At 40.0% G+C, this 17,566-nt stretch overlaps 1 long non-coding RNA gene across 2 annotated transcripts; it reads right to left on the bottom strand.

Moving 5' to 3' along the window:
* Positions 1 to 548: 548 nt before the first annotated feature.
* Positions 549 to 11,839, bottom strand: LOC121879811. 2 transcript variants are annotated; one of them, XR_006091433.1, is made up of 5 exons: positions 11,805 to 11,839; positions 9,118 to 9,216; positions 8,811 to 8,914; positions 2,346 to 2,444; positions 549 to 2,142 (listed from the first exon to the last, which is right to left on the bottom strand). It is a non-coding gene; the product is annotated as an uncharacterized LOC121879811 (long non-coding RNA). The 2 variants fall into 2 exon arrangements; XR_006091432.1 differs by having other exon boundaries at positions 11,735 to 11,823.
* Positions 11,840 to 17,566: the final 5,727 nt, after the last annotated feature.

Raw genomic sequence — 17,566 nt, 5'->3', positions numbered from 1 at the left:
TGGCTGTGTGAGTATAGAAGGATGTACTATAACGGGTTATTATAGTGTGACCCACATCCACACAGACACAGTTTGGCTGTGTGAGTAAAGAAGGATGTACTATAATGGGTTATTATAGTGGGACCCACAGTCACACAGACACAGTTTGGCTGTGTGAGTAAAGAAGGATGTACTATAACAGGTTATTATAGTGTGACCCACATCCACACAGACACAGTTTGGCTGTGTGAGTAAAGAAGGGTGTACTATAATGGGTTATTATAGTGTGACCCACATCCACACAGACACAGTTTGGCTGTGTGAGTAAAGAAGGATGTACTATAACGGGTTATTATAGTGTGACCCACATCCACACAGACACAGTTTGGCTGTGTGAGTAAAGAAGGATGTACTATAACGGGTTATTATAGTGTGACCCACATCCACACAGACACAGTTTGGCTGTGTGAGTAAAGAAGGATGTACTATAACGGGTTATTATAGTGTGACCCACATCCACACAGACACAGTTTGGCTGTGTGAGTAAAGAAGGATGTACTATAACGGGTTATTATAGTGTGACCCACATCCACACAGACACAGTTTGGCTGTGTGAGTAAAGAAGGATGTACTATAACGGGTTATTATAGTGTGACCGCTGTGCCTCCAACTCGGCCCAGCAAATACCAACACGGACCATCTCGTTTAACCAACCTTTAACTCAAACATTCTAATGTATGTTTATATCAACGACACAACATAAAACATTTATTACCTTTACCACGAGGGAGGGAGGAAGGCCCACAAATTAACATTTACTCACAAAATTAACAACAATAAACGAGACGGCCACCTTGGTTGATGTCGACCAGCTTCACCTTGTCCGATTCTCTCTCTTATCTTTCAGTAACTACAAGTTTTCATTATTAATACTATAATAAAAGCATTTTATTTATAAATGATACATAATATAAATAAATTATACTTTAATTATAATGTTTTATTGTTGATTAAATTCCCCCTAATAGATATATATTAATATTAAACTAAACTTAAGTCAGTGGCTGGAGAACCGAATAGCTTTACAACATTCACAATTTTACTAAAATAAATTTAAACAATAACATTTTGTGTTGAACTATTTTAAGTTTATTTATTAATATTTTATTAATATATAACACTACAGTATATAGAATCAGTAAACGAACGACTCTGTGGAACTAATTGTGTCGGTTAATGGAGGGACCAGTGAGGATATGTTAGTGACCCCTCCCTGGTGACAACCTTAACCTGACGTGGGTCAACACTCCACTATCCACCTATTTGAACCTTTATTAATGTGGAACAAGTCCATTATAAGAACAATTCACTGGACAATACTCACAGCAGTAGGTATAACCTGTAATATTTGATCACTAACTTGAACTATCATCATTATTGCTGTGGAATGTTCCTAAAAGTACAGTAATTATTTACCTATTATACAGTACAGCATTAATTTAATCCCAAGATTGATGCCAAAAAACTATATTTAAGTATAACTTAACCCAAATAAATTACCCCATTTGTTTGTAAAGTTTCCTGGCTTTTCCATGCAGTTGACACCCCAATAGTCTATGTTATTTATAAAACGTACATGAAGGCCTTTTAAAAAATACGGGCAAAGCCTAAGTAATCTACTTTAAATATCTAATTGTTTCAAAAAGTCATTAACATAATAACTAATTTGTGAACCCAGATTTAAAATCAGGTAAAGTAGTACCCTGTACCTTTGTAGGATATTTAAACTATTTTTTTACCCCAAGTGCTGAAGACAAAGGTATTAGGTCAGGAATATTTGACAAATATTTTGACAACGTGAAACTAACTTCATACAGTAAAGATGGTCAACATATTTAAGACCATCCATAAAGGCCTTTTAAAACTTACGGGCACAGCGTAATCTACTTAAAATATCTAATTATTTCAAAGGTCTTTAACACAATTACTTGAATTTTTAAACTGTGATCCCAGATCCTTAATAAAAACTAAAACCACAAAGATATACACTGTACTGTACCCTAGGTTATAACAGAAAGTTTCCAATGTGGTGCAGCAAGAGACCCGTTAACCAAAACAAACCTTCGTCTTGTGGCCCATATCTTACATCTTCACGTCACCTTCCTGGAATGAATAACATTTTAGCAACTAATAAATTAAATACTCTGGGCACTAATATTATATAATATGTATACAGTACTATACAGTATTATATTATACAGGAACTCATTAAATCTTCAAACATTTACAAACAATATTATGGTTAAATTAAGACATTTCCATAAAACTTATTAAAGTAAATAAAGAAACACTTTAGAAAATCTTACCTCGACGAATGACACGAGGAACTTCATTAACCACGATCAGCGAGGCAGCAATATGGTAGTTGTCTGAACACTACAGTAACAACCAATTGGAGCCGTAAACTGTAAACAAAATAACCGTTACTCTTTTTGTAGAAACTCAGATAATTTTTTGTTCCAACATGTTGGAGACGAAACAACCTTGTAAAGGATTGCCAACACGGTTTTATGCCGGGGCGCTCCTGCTTAACACAATTGCTCAAGGTACTGGATATTTGGACCCATAGTCTGGAATGGGGTGGTAATATAGACAATATTTACCTAGATTTTGCCAACGCTTTCGACAATGTACAAGAAAGGCTGAAAATCAAACTGGAAGGGTATGGAATTCGAGGAAATGTCCTAGCATGGATAGAAGACTTTCTACATGACCGCAAGCAGTGTGTGGCGTTTATTGGCACAAAATCGTCATCCGTACCTGCCACAAGCGGGGTACCACAGGGCAGTGTATTGGGCCCGCTGTTGTTTGTTTGTTTCATAATGACATGCCTGACGTTGTACACTCCTCCACACAAATGTTTGCGGATGTCGCCAAGTTATTTCGGGAAATCAAGAACCAAGCAGACTGCGAAGAGCTGCAGAAGGACCACAAGTTAACTCTGGTCAACAACTTTCTTAATACCACTTACTAGTCACTAATGGATAACACCTGGTAAATTCACAAGTTATATCCCACTGCCATAAGGGTTTAATTATCTATAAACAACGACATTGTGAAGAGTCTTGTGATTTTTCCTTTCCCAGAGAATTAAAATACCATCGAAGACAGAGTTTGGTTCGGTTAGGTTTGAATCCCACCAAATTGTTATTTTCCCCGAGAATTAAAACCTCACCATCGGACACATGATTTGGTTAGGTTAGGATCCCACCAAATAGTGACAAAAATGTAAATTTCTTGTCAAAAAATTAACTGCAATTTTACCGTAAAGTTCCCAAAATGTCTCAAAAGCTAATTTTTTACTGAAAACTGTAATTTAACTAGAATTAAAAAGTACCACATTCTTATAACTAATTTTTTTACTTCAATTAAATAAAAAAGACCGAAATACTTCCTCAAACAAATTTAACTTCAATTAAATAAAAAATCTTTCCCAAGATAAAAATGGCCCAAAATCCCACCTTGGTTAATATACAGTGGTCTCTCGGTTAACGAGCGCCTCGGTTAACGAGTTACCTCCCATATGATTTTTAACGAGTTTTTTTTATTAGCCGACCTCAACATGTTTTCGCTTGCACTTGGCGGTCAACCAGCTGTAGTATTAGTCTGCCAATACAGTAATCGGTTCTAGGGCTTAAATTCCGTACTATTTTATTAAATATCAATAAGTTTATACTATTCAATAATTTAAAAAGTTTAATAGTGAATCCTCACTTTATGCGGTTAATTCAACCCACAGCAGCCCGCGTAAAGTGAGAAACGCGTAAAGTGAACAACATAACATATGGGATTAATTGAAATAGAGACCGGGCCGACCCCCAAACTCCACTTTTTCAGACACAATACCTACGTTGTAGTAAAAATAACTTCTTAATTTTATGATGGTATGCACACACAATTAATAATTAAGAGAAATATCAATAATATTAGGTTTTTTAACACTTTTCATTAGTAGAAAAGATGGCTGGGCACATGGGGATGGGGGGTTGGTTCCGAGGCAGAGGGTAGATTATTGGCCCTCACCTGTATCACTATTGTTACGAACCCCTCCACCCAGCACTACGAACCACGCCATCTATTGTCTTGATCTACCTACCCAGCACCATGAGCAACGCCATCTAGGGACGAGACACGAGTATGACTCGTCTTAGTTACCACTACGGGGTTTCCCTTCTCCATATCCTGGTTGTTGCGTCACTTCCTCCAAGTCTTCTTTGTGAGCTCCAATTCGAGGAGAGAGGACTACACTCTGGGAAGTGACCACAGGATCATCTATCCTCTAAACCTACGGCACAGTGACTACCTACAGTCTTCTACAATACTCCGCCTTACTCGTCAGCCATCTCAGCTCCTCACTTAAGTATTTGTAATCTTGTATTGCCTCCCCCACGTCCACCTTGCTTCAAAATTGTTTATGTTGTATTAATATGTATATACTGTTAATGTTTAGGTTAAGTATGGTTAAGGGTAATTTATAGGAAGCTGAATATTTTGTTAAGGGATTTATGGTACTTTATTATACACAACGAAAACTCCCATCCTTTGTCTACCCTTTTATAGTCCGATTGTCTTTGTTTTGTTTTTTTGTTGCCTGTTGGGATCTGGGTAGACGTATAACTATATTCTAAATCCCCAACTCGTAACACTATCCACCACAGAGGCTTGCAGGGCCTCTTTGTCAAACCCCTCAAAGTCCATATAAGTCCATATCCTCACTATAATTATCACTATCACTGACTTGGGCCGGCTGTGGTGTGTGGCGGGTGAAGAACTCGATAATGTTTTGATGACTGGGTGACCTTGTGCGCACCCTGCTTGTGCCGCTCTCCGCGTAAAGGGGTACACGCACCGCGGAATGTGAGCATTCCGTGTTCGGCAGGGTACCGCGTAAACGTGGAAACGCGGAATGTGGGACCGCGTAAAGCGAGGGTTGACTTTATTAAATTTCTTAAGTCATTTTAACAATAATTGAACATAACTTAAGGTAAAGTCACTAGTTTTATGTGCGCCATCCAGCCTTTTAACACACCAAACCGGCGTTAGTCTCTCTCTGTTTTCAGTGGAGGGAACATCTTGCTTGAGACTCTCTTCAACTAAATGCTTTTTTTTTGTGTCTCCAAGCAAATTATTGGTCATTTTGAAATTTATTTTACATATTGACAATATATAGCACAGTGTAGTGTTATTTTAAAGAAAATATTCTTTATTTACAGCTAGTTTAACTTTAAAAATCACGTGTTGACATTGTTTGAATCTAGCATGGGGCCTAAGAGATCAAGAAAAGCGATTTCAATCCAAACCAAGCAGGAAATTATAAAAAAAACATGAACAAGACATTAGAACAAATGTGCTTAGCAAAGAATATGGCATGTAGACATCAACTGTGTCAACAATTCTTGCACAGAAAGACAAATTTAAAGAAGTGAAAGTGAGAGACAAATCTACCAGAGTGTTTAAAAGTAGATCCCTAATCGCAGAAACTGAGAGGTTACTTATCATCTGGATTAGGGAAAAACAGATGAAAGGTGATTCAGTTTCTACTGAATTCATTTGTGAAAGAGCCAGGGAGATTTACGAACATTTAAAGGAAGATCAACCTGGTTCTTCAGGCACAGAATTTGAAGATTTTCGGGCCAGCAAAAGCTGGTTCGAAAAATTTAAGAAAAGAAGTGACATTTTCAGTGTTGTTAGGCATGGTGAAGTTGCTAGTGCTGATAAAGAAGGGGCAGCAAAGTTTTTAGATGAATTTAAAAAACTGATGGAAGAAGAAAATTATCTTCCACAGCAAGTGTTCAATGTGGACGAAACTGGGCTGTTCTGGAAAAAGATGCCCAAAAGAACATTCATCACCAGAGATGAAGCCTCTTTACCTGGGCATAAACCCATGAAAGACCGTCTCACTCTATTGCTTGGTGCCAATGTTTCAGGGGATTTCCGACTGAAGCCCATGCTTGTCTACCACTCTGAGAACCCCAGGGTGTACAAGCAACAGAAAGTGGTAAGCACAAAGCTTGGAGTTTATTGGAAGTCCAACCGTAAGGCATGGGTGACAAGACAGCTCTTTAATGAATGGGCTGTTGATGTGTTTTGCCCTTCTGTCAAGAGCTACCTAACCACCAATAAACTCCCTTTAAAGGCTCTTCTCCTCATGGATAATGCTCCTTGTCATGACCCTGACCTTGCCAGCAATTTGGAGTATCAATTTGACTTTGTCAAAGTGTTGTTTTTGCCTCCCAACACTACATCAATCATACAGCCAATGGACCAGAATGTGATCAGCAACTTCAAGAAGTTGTACATGAAGAAAATGTTTAGGAGGTGTCATCAGGCAACTTCCAATGATCCTGAACTAACACTGAAACAGTTCTGGAAGACAATTCAACATCCTGGAGGCTGTAAAATTGATTGTGTCATCATGGCAAGAAGTCTCCACTAGATCCCTCAATTCTGCATGGAAAGCACTGTGACCATCAGTAGTCCATGATTTTGAGGGATTTGAGGAAGAAACAGAGTTGGACCAGGAGATTGTGTCCAATGGTCAGTCATTGGGCCTTGAAGTGGAGGAGGAGGATGTGGAAGAGCTTGTGCTGTCTCATGAGGAGGAACTTACTCCTGATGACTTGAAGCAACTGGATGAGATGTTACAGGTAGAGGCTGACAGTGGTGAGGAGGAAATTGAAAGTGATGACCATATGTCAGCTAAACAGTTGAAAGATGTGATTTACTACTGGGAGAAGTTCAGGGAACTGGCTTCAAAGCACCCAGAAGTGGAAAAAACTGAACTAACTTTGTGTCATGTTGAGGACTCAGTGGTCTCCTTCTTTAAACATAAGTTAATGGTGAGGAGGACAGATGCCCCACAGACCACAATTGACACTTTCTTCAGTAGAAGGCAGAGGGAACAAGATGCCATCCCTCAGCCTTCCACTTCAAGAAGGAGAGAGGATGTTCATGGTGGAGAATCTGTCAGTCCAGAGGTTCCTAACATTTTCATGGAAGGTGACTCACCTTCCAAGAAGCAGTAAAATGCTTCTCCTCCACCTCCACTTCCTTCTCTTCTCCCTTCTCCTCCTCCCACTTCAAATGCACATCATCATCATCATCATCCAGGAGCCTTCTACATACAAACCTCAAAGTAAGTGTACTTTTCTACCATTTTTTTTTAATTTAGGCAATTTTCGGTGAGCTGGAACCAATTACCCAAAAACCCATTGAAACAATGGTTTCGGTTAAAGAGATTTTCGGTTAACGAGCAACCTGCTGGAACGGATTGTGCTCGTTAACCGAGGGACCACTGTATAATAAAAGTATTTTATTAATAAATATTACATAATATAAATAAATTATACTTTAATTATAATGTTTGATTATTGATTAAATTCCCCCTAATAGATATATATTAATATTAAACTAAACTAAAGTCAGTGACTGGAGAACCGAATAGCTTGACAACATTTACAATTTTACTAAAATAAATTTAAACAATAAAATTTTGTGTTGAACTATTTTAAGTTTATTTATTAATATTTTATTAATATATAACACTACAGTATATAGATTCAGTTAACGAACGACTCCATGGAACCAACTGTGTCGGTTAATGGAGGGGCCACTGAGGATATTTTAGCGACCCTCCCTGGTGACAACCTTAACCTGACATGGGTCAACACTCCACTATCCACCTATTTGAACCTTTATTAATGTGGAACAAGTCCATTATACGAACAATTCACTGGACAATACTCACGGCAGTAGGTATAACCTGTAATATTTGATCACTAACTTGAACTATCATCATTATTGCTGTGGAATGTTCCTAAAAGTACAGTAATTATTTACCTATTATACAGTACAGCATTAATTTAATCCCAAGATTGATGCAAAAAAACTATATTTAAGTATAACTTAACCCAAATAAATTACCCCATTTGTTTGTAAAGTTTCCTGGCTTTTCCATGCAGTCGACACCCCAATAGTCTATATTATTTTTAAAACGTATATGAAGGCCTTTTAAAAAATACGGGCAAAGCCTATGTAATCTACTTTAAATATCTAATTATTTCAAAGGTCATTAACACAATTACAGTCAACCCTCGCTTTACGCGGTCCCACATTACGCGTTTCCACGTTTACGTGGTACCCTACCGAACACGGAATGCTCACTTTCCGCGGTGTGTGTACCCTTTTACGTGGAGAGCGGCGCGAGCAGGGTGCGCACAAGGTCGCCCAGTCATCAAAACATTACCGAGTTCTTCGCCCGCCACACACCACAGCCGGCCCAAGTAAGTGATAATGATAGTGAGGATATGGACTTATATGGACTTTGAGGGGTTTGACAAAGAGGCCCTGCAAGCCTCTGTGGTGAATAGTGATACAATTGATACAAGTGACACGGGTGAGGGCCAATAATCTGCCCTCTGCCTCGGAACCAACCTCCCATCCCCGTGTGCCCAGCCATCTCTTCCATTAATGTAAGTGTTAAAAAACCTAATATTATTTGATATTTCTCTTAATTATTAATTGTGTGTGCATACCATCATAAAATTAAGATGATATTTTTACTACAACGTAGGTATTGTGTCTGAAAAAGTGGAATTTGGGGGTCGGCCCGGTCTCTATTTCAATTAATCCCATATGTTATGTTGTTCACTTTACGCGGGCCGCCGTGGGTTCAATTGACCGCGTAAAGTGAGGGTTCACTTGAATTTTTAAACGGTGATCCCAGGTCCTTAATAAAAACTAAAACCACAAAGATATACACTGTACTGTACCCTAGGTTATAACAGAAGGTTTCCAATGTGGTGCAGCAAGAGACCCGTTAACCAAAACAAACCTTCGTCTTGTGGCCCATATCTTACATCTTCACGTCACCTTCCTGGAATGAATAACATTTTAGCAACTAATAAATTAAATACTCTGGGCACTAATATTATATAATAAGTATACAGTACTGTACAGTATTATATTATAGAGGAACTCATTAAATCTTCAAGCATTTAAATACAATATTATGGTTAAATTAAGACATTTCCATAAAACTTATTAAAGTAAATAAAGAAACACTTTAGAAAATCTTACCTCGACGAATGACACGAGGAACTTCATTAACCATGATCAGCGAGGCAGCAATATGGTAGTTGTCTGAACACTACAGTAACAACCAATTGGAGCCGTACACTGTAAACAAAATAACCGTTACTCTTTTTGTAGAAACTCAGATAATTTTTTGTTCCAACATGTTGGAGACGAAACAACCTTGTAAAGGATTGCCAACATGGTTTTATGCCGGGGCGCTCCTGCTTAACACAATTGCTCAAGGTACTGGATATTTGGACCCATATTCTGGAACAGGTGGTAATATAGACAATATTTACCTAGATTTTACCAAGTCTTTCGACAGTGTACCCCAAGAAGGCTGAAAATCAAACTGGAAGGGTACAGAATTAGAGAAAATGTCCTAGCGTGGGTAGAAGACTTTCTACATGACCGCAAGCAGTGTGTGGCGATTCATGGCACGAAATCGTCATCTGTACCTGTCACAAGCGGGGTACCACAGGGCAGTGTATTGGGCCCGCTGTTGTTTGTTTGTTTCATAATGACATGCCTGACGTTGTACACTCCTCCATACAAATGTTGCAAATGACGCCAAATTATTTCGGGAAATCAAGAGCCAAGCAGACTGTGAAGAGCTGCAGAAGGACCATAAGTTAACTCTGGTCAACAACTTTCTTAATACCACTTACTAGTCATTAATGGATAACACCTGGTAAATTCACAAGTTATATCCCACTGCCATAAGGGTTTAATTATCTATAAACGCCGATATTGTGAAGCGTCTTGCGATTTCTCCTTTCCCAGAGAATTAAAATACCATCGAAGACATGATTTGGTTAGGTTAGGTTTGAATCGCACCAAATTGATATTTTCCCCGAGAATTAAAACCTCACCATCGTTCACACGATTTGGTTAGGTTAGGATCCCACCAAATACAGTGGCAAAATGTAAATTTCTTGTCAAAAAATAAACTGCAACTCTACAGTAAAGTTCCCAAAATGTCTCAAAAGCTAATATTTTACTACAAACAGAAATTTAGCCATAAATAAAAAGTACCACATTCTTATAACCAAATTTTTTTACTTCAATCAAATAAAAAAAATCTTTCCCAAAATAAAAATGACCCAAAATCCCACCTTGGTTAATATATAGGACTAATCCGCCATAGTGCCCATGCTGCTGTATCATCTCACATCCAGAAAATGTCTCAAATATCACCGTATAGTAAGTTTTTTCTGTTTAATATACCGGGGAAGTTAGGTTAGGTAGGTTTGTTTGGTTAGGTCTGTCCTTCATAACCACAAATGTTCAGTAGCGTATAATTAAAAAACATCCATTTACTAACCTTACCGCAAACAGTGGCCACTATAATATAACAAAAGTAACTTGACAAAATTATCATAAAATTATCCTAAAAGTAATAAACTACAGAAAAGTAACAATTCCCAAACGTAAAGTGACGTAAACTCCACAAGTAACAAAACTTATCAAACATAAAAGTAACAAATACTCAACAGGAAAATAATAATATACCTCAAACTATCAAACTATTTCCTTAACATTGTTCCATTGACAATTTCTTCCAGTAGTTTACATAAATAAGCAGCAGCAGTTATTGGTCCACTTGCCTTCACCATCTACCTGTTAATTAATACCTACACCACACACCTGCACCATAAACACACTATATACCTGCACCATAAACACACTATATACCTGCACCATAAACACACTATATACCTGCACCATATGCCTACACCACACACCTGCACCATAAACACACTATATACCTGCACCATATGCCTACACCACACACCTGCACAATAAACACACTATATACCTGCACCATAAACACACTATATACCTGCACCATATACCTACACCACACACCTGCACCACACCTAGTTGGTCCCAGATGGGCCTAGTTGGTCCCAGATGGGCCTAGTTGGTCCCAGATGGGCCTAGATGGTCCCAGATGGACCTAGTTGGTCCCAGATGGGCCTAGTTGGTCCCAGATGGGCCTAGTTGGTCCCAGATGGGCCTAGTTGGTCCCAGATGGGCCTAGATGGTCCCAGAAGGACCTAGTTGGTCCCAGATGGGCCTAGTTGGTCCCAGATGGGCCTAGTTGGTCCCAGATGGGCCTAGATGGTCCCAGATGGACCTAGTTGGTCCCAGATGGACCTAGTTGGTCCCAGATGGGCCTAGTTGGTCCCAGATGGACCTAGTTGGTCCCAGAAGGACCTAGTTGGTCCCAGATGGACCTAGTTGGTCCCAGATGGACCTAGTTGGTCCCAGATGGACCTAGTTGGTCCCAGATGGGTCTAGTTGGTCCCAGATGGGCCTAGTTGGTCCCAGATGGGCCTAGTTGGTCCCAGATGGGCCTAGTTGGTCCCAGATGGGCCTAGTTGGTCCCAGATGGGCCTAGTTGGTCCCAGATGGGCCTAGTTGGTCCCAGATGGTCCTAGTTGGTCCCAGATGGGCCTAGTTGGTCCCAGATGGGCCTAGTTGGTCCCAGATGGACCTAGTTCAACCATAGGTTGGATGTTTATATGAGCAATAGGGGCTGGGTGGACTGCCCCGCCATTCTTATGTTCTACTGTACTGTGTCTAGTTAACACGGCCATACATAATGTTAACTCACCACGAGGGAGGGAGGAAGGACCACAAATTAACATTTACTAACAAATTAACAACAATAAACGAGACGCCACCTTGACCAGCTTCACCTTGTCCGATTCTCTCTCTTATCTTTCACTAACTACAAGTTTTCATTATTAATACTATAATAAAAGTATTTTATTTATAAATTTTACATAACATAAATAAATTATACTTTAATTTTGATGTTTTATTATTGATTAAATTCCCGCTAATAGATATATATTAATAATAAACTAAACTTAAGTCAGTGGCTGGAGAACCGAATAGCTTGACAACATTGAGAAATACACTAAAATAAATTTAAACAATAACATTTATTGTTTAACTATTTTAAGATTATTTATTAATATATAACACTATTTATAAGGTTGTAACACTATAATAAAGTGGGGATTTTAACTCTTCATAATAATATTATTAAGGGTAAGAGTTATACTGGCTGTATAAGACAACTGGGAGCTTACTGCCCCAGTAGTCCTCCCACTGTTAAACACACTGCTAAGCAACACATCCTTCTTTATTAATATATAACACTATTTATAAGGTTGTAACACTATAATAAAGTGGGTATTTTAACTCTTCATAATAATATTATTAAGGATAAGCGTTATAATGGCTGTATAAGACAACTGGGAGCTTACTGCCCCAGTAGTCCTCTCACTGTTAAACACACTGCTAAGCACATCCTTCTTTATTAATATATAACACTATTTATAAGGTTGTAACACTATAATAAAGTGGGTATTTTAACTCTTCATAATAATATTATTAAGGGTAAGAGTTATACTGGCTGTATAAGACAACTGGGAGCTTACTGCCCCAGTAGTCCTCCCACTGTTAAACACACTGCTAAGCAACACATCCTTCTTTATTAATATATAACACTATTTATAAGGTTGTAACACTATAATAAAGTGGGTATTTTAACTCTTCATAATAATATTATTAAGGGTAAGCGTTATAATGCTGTATAAGACAACTGGGAGCTTACTGCCCCAGTAGTCCTCCCACTGTTAAACACACTGCTAAGCAACACATCCTTCTTTATTAATATATAACACTATTTATAAGGTTGTAACACTATAATAAAGTGGGTATTTTAACTCTTCATAATAATATTATTAAGGGTAAGAGTTATACTGGCTGTATAAGACAACTGGGAGCTTACTGCCCCAGTAGTCCTCCCACTGTTAAACACACTGCTAAGCAACACATCCTTCTTTATTAATATATAACACTATTTATAAGGTTGTAACACTATAATAAAGTGGGTATTTTAACTCTTCATAATAATATTATTAAGGGTAAGCGTTATACTGGCTGTATAAGACAACTGGGAGCTTACTGCCCCAGTAGTCCTCCCACTGTTAAACACACTGCTAAGCAACACATCCTTCTTTATTAATATATAACACTATTTATAAGGTTGTAACACTATAATAAAGTGGGTATTTTAACTCTTCATAATAATATTATTAAGGGTAAGAGTTATACTGGCTGTATAAGACAACTGGGAGCTTACTGCCCCAGTAGTCCTCCCACTGTTAAACACACTGCTAAGCAACACATCCTTCTTTATTAATATATAACACTATTTATAAGGTTGTAACACTATAATAAAGTGGGTATTTTAACTCTTCATAATAATATTATTAAGGGTAAGCGTTATAATGGCTGTATAAGACAACTGGGAGCTTACTGCCCCAGTAGTCCACCCACTGTTAAACACACTGCTAAGCAACACATCCTTCTTTATTAATATATAACACTATTTATAAGGTTGTAACATAAGTTCGTCAAGATCGTCTTAGTGAGGTGAAAGTGTAAATCGATGTCGGACTTTTCATGCTAGACACGATTGTATTTTTGAAAACTCAATTTCCACCGAGTTGGAGGTACAGCCAGGGTCACAGGCCTATAACCACACAATCACTGCCACATGACAAAGCTTTTATTTTATTTTATTTTTTAGGGTGTTGTGGTCACGGCTGTGATAAAGGCCAACCAGGGAGTGTAGTACTGTGCCTTCAGTTAAATCAGTTCATAGTTGTCATCAGTGAATGCAGAAGAGACTATAATAACTTAAAGTGAATACATATTGGCAATCGAGCTGGTAAGGACAACTGCCAGCCTATTCGTGTCATAGGTGCCACAGAGACTTTAAATTTTATTTTGTTTGTGTGCTTGCTCAAGGACTGAATCTGTGTTTATAATACACCACTCACAGGGAGATACAGTGTACACAGTGATAGTTCATAGTGTCATCAGTGACCGCTGAAGTTGTAAATAACTTAAAGTGAGCGCTCACTAGCAAGCAAGCTGGAAAGGCACCGTGCCAGCTGAAACCAAGTCGTGTCATAGGTGCCACAGAGACTTTAAATTTTATTTTATGTTGATTGTGTGCTTGCTCAAGGACTGAAACTGTGCCTACAATACACCATTCACAGGGAGATACAGGGTACGCAGTCGCAGACGACAACTCCATAGGCAACAGAGAGTAGCTAAGTACTTTTTTCTCTCTTTATTTTCTTTGAAATAGGTGTAGATCTATACACAGTCTACACCCCCCCCACAACAACAACAACCATGAGTTTGGTATGTGATTACTGCAGGGAGACGTCGGATATGGAGGATGCAGGCCTAACTAATGCAACGTCTAGGAAGTTACTAACTGCCGTAAAGCTTGATGGCTGTTGCTGGTATTGCCCTGGCTGCATAGTCAAGGTGAATGAAGCGATTGCAATCCATAAGGGAACGAGTTCTCTAGGGACGAAAATAGATGAAGCAGGAGCCCTGCTGGTTGACAAACTGGAGCAAGTTGAGAAAGAGATCCTTGCTAAGACTGAGGAAGTAGCTAATAGAATGGAGGTGGTTGCTAAGAGGAGTTATGCTGACGTATTAGGAGGGCCACGGGGGGGGGGGCGGAGAGTAATGCAGAATCAGTACAGGTTCTACAGCAGATTGGGACTCTGAAAAAGTGTGTCGAAGAAATGAAAATTAACGGACCTACTGTTAGGGGAGAGGAGGAACACCAGGAACGGCTCCAGCGCAGGAACAATGTAATAGTTTTTGGAGTCCCAGAGAGCCAGGCAGAGGGAACTGTGAGTAAGGAAACACACGACAAGGTGCTGTTTCAAAATATTTGCACAGAGGTTCTGAAGATTCCAGCAACCCCTCAGGATGTGAGGAGACTGGGACAAAAGCAGGGGGCTAAGCCTCGCCCCCTCAGGATCACATTAGGGAGTGAGGAGGAAAAATGGCAAGTTATCCGGCAGGCAAAAAACTTAGCAAGGAGCGAGGCATTTCGAGATGTATTTATTCACCCAGACCGCACGGTAATGCAGAGGGAACAGCACAAGAAGCTCCTGCTGGACTTGAAGCAGAAGAGGGAGGAGTCGAGAAGGAACGGGGACAGGTGCACATGGGTTATTCTCAGGGGGAGGGTAGTGGAAACAAGTGTGCCGACACAGGGCCAGGGGGCAGCAGTGCACCCTCCACCCACTCAACCCCCCACCCGGGAGGCGGCACCGGCTCAGCCTACCGGACAGGAGGGAACGAGCGCCGTGTAAACAATGAAATTTTTAACCACACCCTGCAAAATACAGTGTACTTAGCAAATGCTGCAGCTTCTGAGAATGTGGGTGGAGCGGGTTTATTACTAAGAGCAGAGACGTTACCGAGAACAAATTCTGGCTTGAATGTTATGTACACTAATACCGACACGTTCCTGGATAAGAGGGAGGAGTTTGAAACACTACTAAGAGTACACCAACCAGATATTGTAGGAGTTGTAGAACTGTTGTACAAGAACAGGAGAATCGACCCAGAGGAATGTGAGTTCAGTATTGCTGGATATGACTCATTTACGAACCTAACTCAAGAATCCTGCAGGAGGGGTGTGGTTATCTACGCTAGGCAAGACCTTAGAGCCAGCCAGGCGAGGGTACAGGGAGAGGATGTCTTTGAAGAGTCCAAGTGGTGTAAAATTAAATTAAAGGGAGGGGACTTACTTATCGTCGGGTGTATCTACAGATCCCCGAACTGTAGCCCACTAAATCAAAGGAACTTAAGAACCTTAATAAACAATGCGGCGATGCTCAACCCCAGCCACCTCCTTATCATGGGGGACTTTAACTATGGCGACATCGACTGGAGAAACGAGTCAACCCCGAATGACTTGAATAATCCTGCTACTCTTTTTGTAGAAACTCTGAGAGATAATTTTCTGTTCCAACATGTGAGAGACCCGACACATTACAGAGGGGAACAAACACCCAAGCCACTTGACCTCATCATAACAAACGAGGAGGGTATGGTGGCCAAACTGGAACACCTTGCCCTAGTTGGCACCAGTCACCATACAGTGTTGTCATTCAGATTTAACTGTTACCTAGTTCAAGATAAGGCCAGGCCAAGGTGCAAATATTACAAGGGAAATTACAATGGGATGAGGGAAGAGATGAGGGGTATCAACTGGCCTGACTTATTAAGGTACAAGAACGCAGACACTACGCAGAATATCATAACTAGTAAAATGACCCATTTGATCGATAAATATATACCCAAGACCAAACCCAGTGCTTCTAGGAATACGAGGGGATCCCTACACATGAACCATGCGGCTGTCGACAAAATTAAGAAGAAAACCCAGAAATTCAAGACGTGGGTTGGGTCAAACGATGAGCAAGACAGGAGGATGTATGCAAGAGCCAGAAACCAAGCAAAGATAGAGTGTAGGAGGGCTGAAAAGGAGTTCCAAAGGCTGGTTGCACGCGAGGTCAAGTCAAACCCAAAGGCGTTTTACCGCTATGCAAAGTCGAAATTGAAAACGCGAGTAGGAGTATCAGACCTGAGACTTGAAGATGGTAGTTACGCAGATTCTGACCAGGATAAAGCTGAGGCATTGAACAGCTTCTTTTCCTCAGTGTTCACAAGAGAGGATGCAACTAACCTTCCTGCGTTTGAGGACAGACGGTTCGACAGCACTGACCCACATTGTGTTCACAGAAGAGGGTATTAGAAATAAACTGTCCAGGCTAAAGGTCCATAAGAGTCCTGGACCTGACATGGTGCATCCTAGAGTGTTAAGGGAGCTGTGCAACGAGCTTGCAGAGCCCCTGAAGATTCTGTTTTGTAAATGCCTGGATGAACAAATGGTCCCCAGTGAATGGAAGGTGGCTTATGTGAGTCCTATCTTCAAGAAGGGCGATAGGCACTCCACGAACAACTATAGACCGGTGAGCCTGACCAGCATAATATGTAAAGTACTTGAGAGTATTATCAGAGATGCAGCGATGGAACATCTACTACGAAACAACCTTGTAAAAGATTGCCAACACGGTTTTATGCCGGGGCGCTCTTGCTTGACACAATTGCTCAAGGTATTGGATATTTGGACCCATATTCTAGAACGGGGTAGTAATATCGACAATATTTACCTAGATTTTGCCAAGGCTTTCGACAGTGTACCCCACGAAAGGCTGAAAATCAAACTGGAAGGGTACGGAATTCGGGGAAATGTCCTAGCGTGGATAGAAGACTTTCTACATGACCGCAAGCAATGTGTGGTGATTAATGGCACGAAATCGTCATCTGTACCTGTAACAAGTGGGGTACTGCAGGGTAGTGTATTGGGCCCGCTGTTGTTTGTTTGTTTCATAAATGATATGCCTGACGTTGTACACTCCTCCATACAAATGTTTGCCGATGACGCCAAGTTATTTCGGGAAATTAAGAACCAAGCGGACTGTGAAGAGCTGCAGAAGGACCTCTGTGGGCTCCAGGAATGGTCGAAGGAATGGCTGCTGAGATT

This window comes from Homarus americanus, unplaced genomic scaffold (genome assembly GCF_018991925.1).
Source record: "Homarus americanus isolate GMGI-L3 unplaced genomic scaffold, GMGI_Hamer_2.0 scaffold49085, whole genome shotgun sequence".
NCBI classification, from domain to species: Eukaryota; Metazoa; Arthropoda; class Malacostraca; order Decapoda; family Nephropidae; genus Homarus; species Homarus americanus.
The sequence above is the reverse complement of the archived record's forward strand: the minus strand, read 5'-3'. Positions and strand labels throughout refer to the sequence as shown.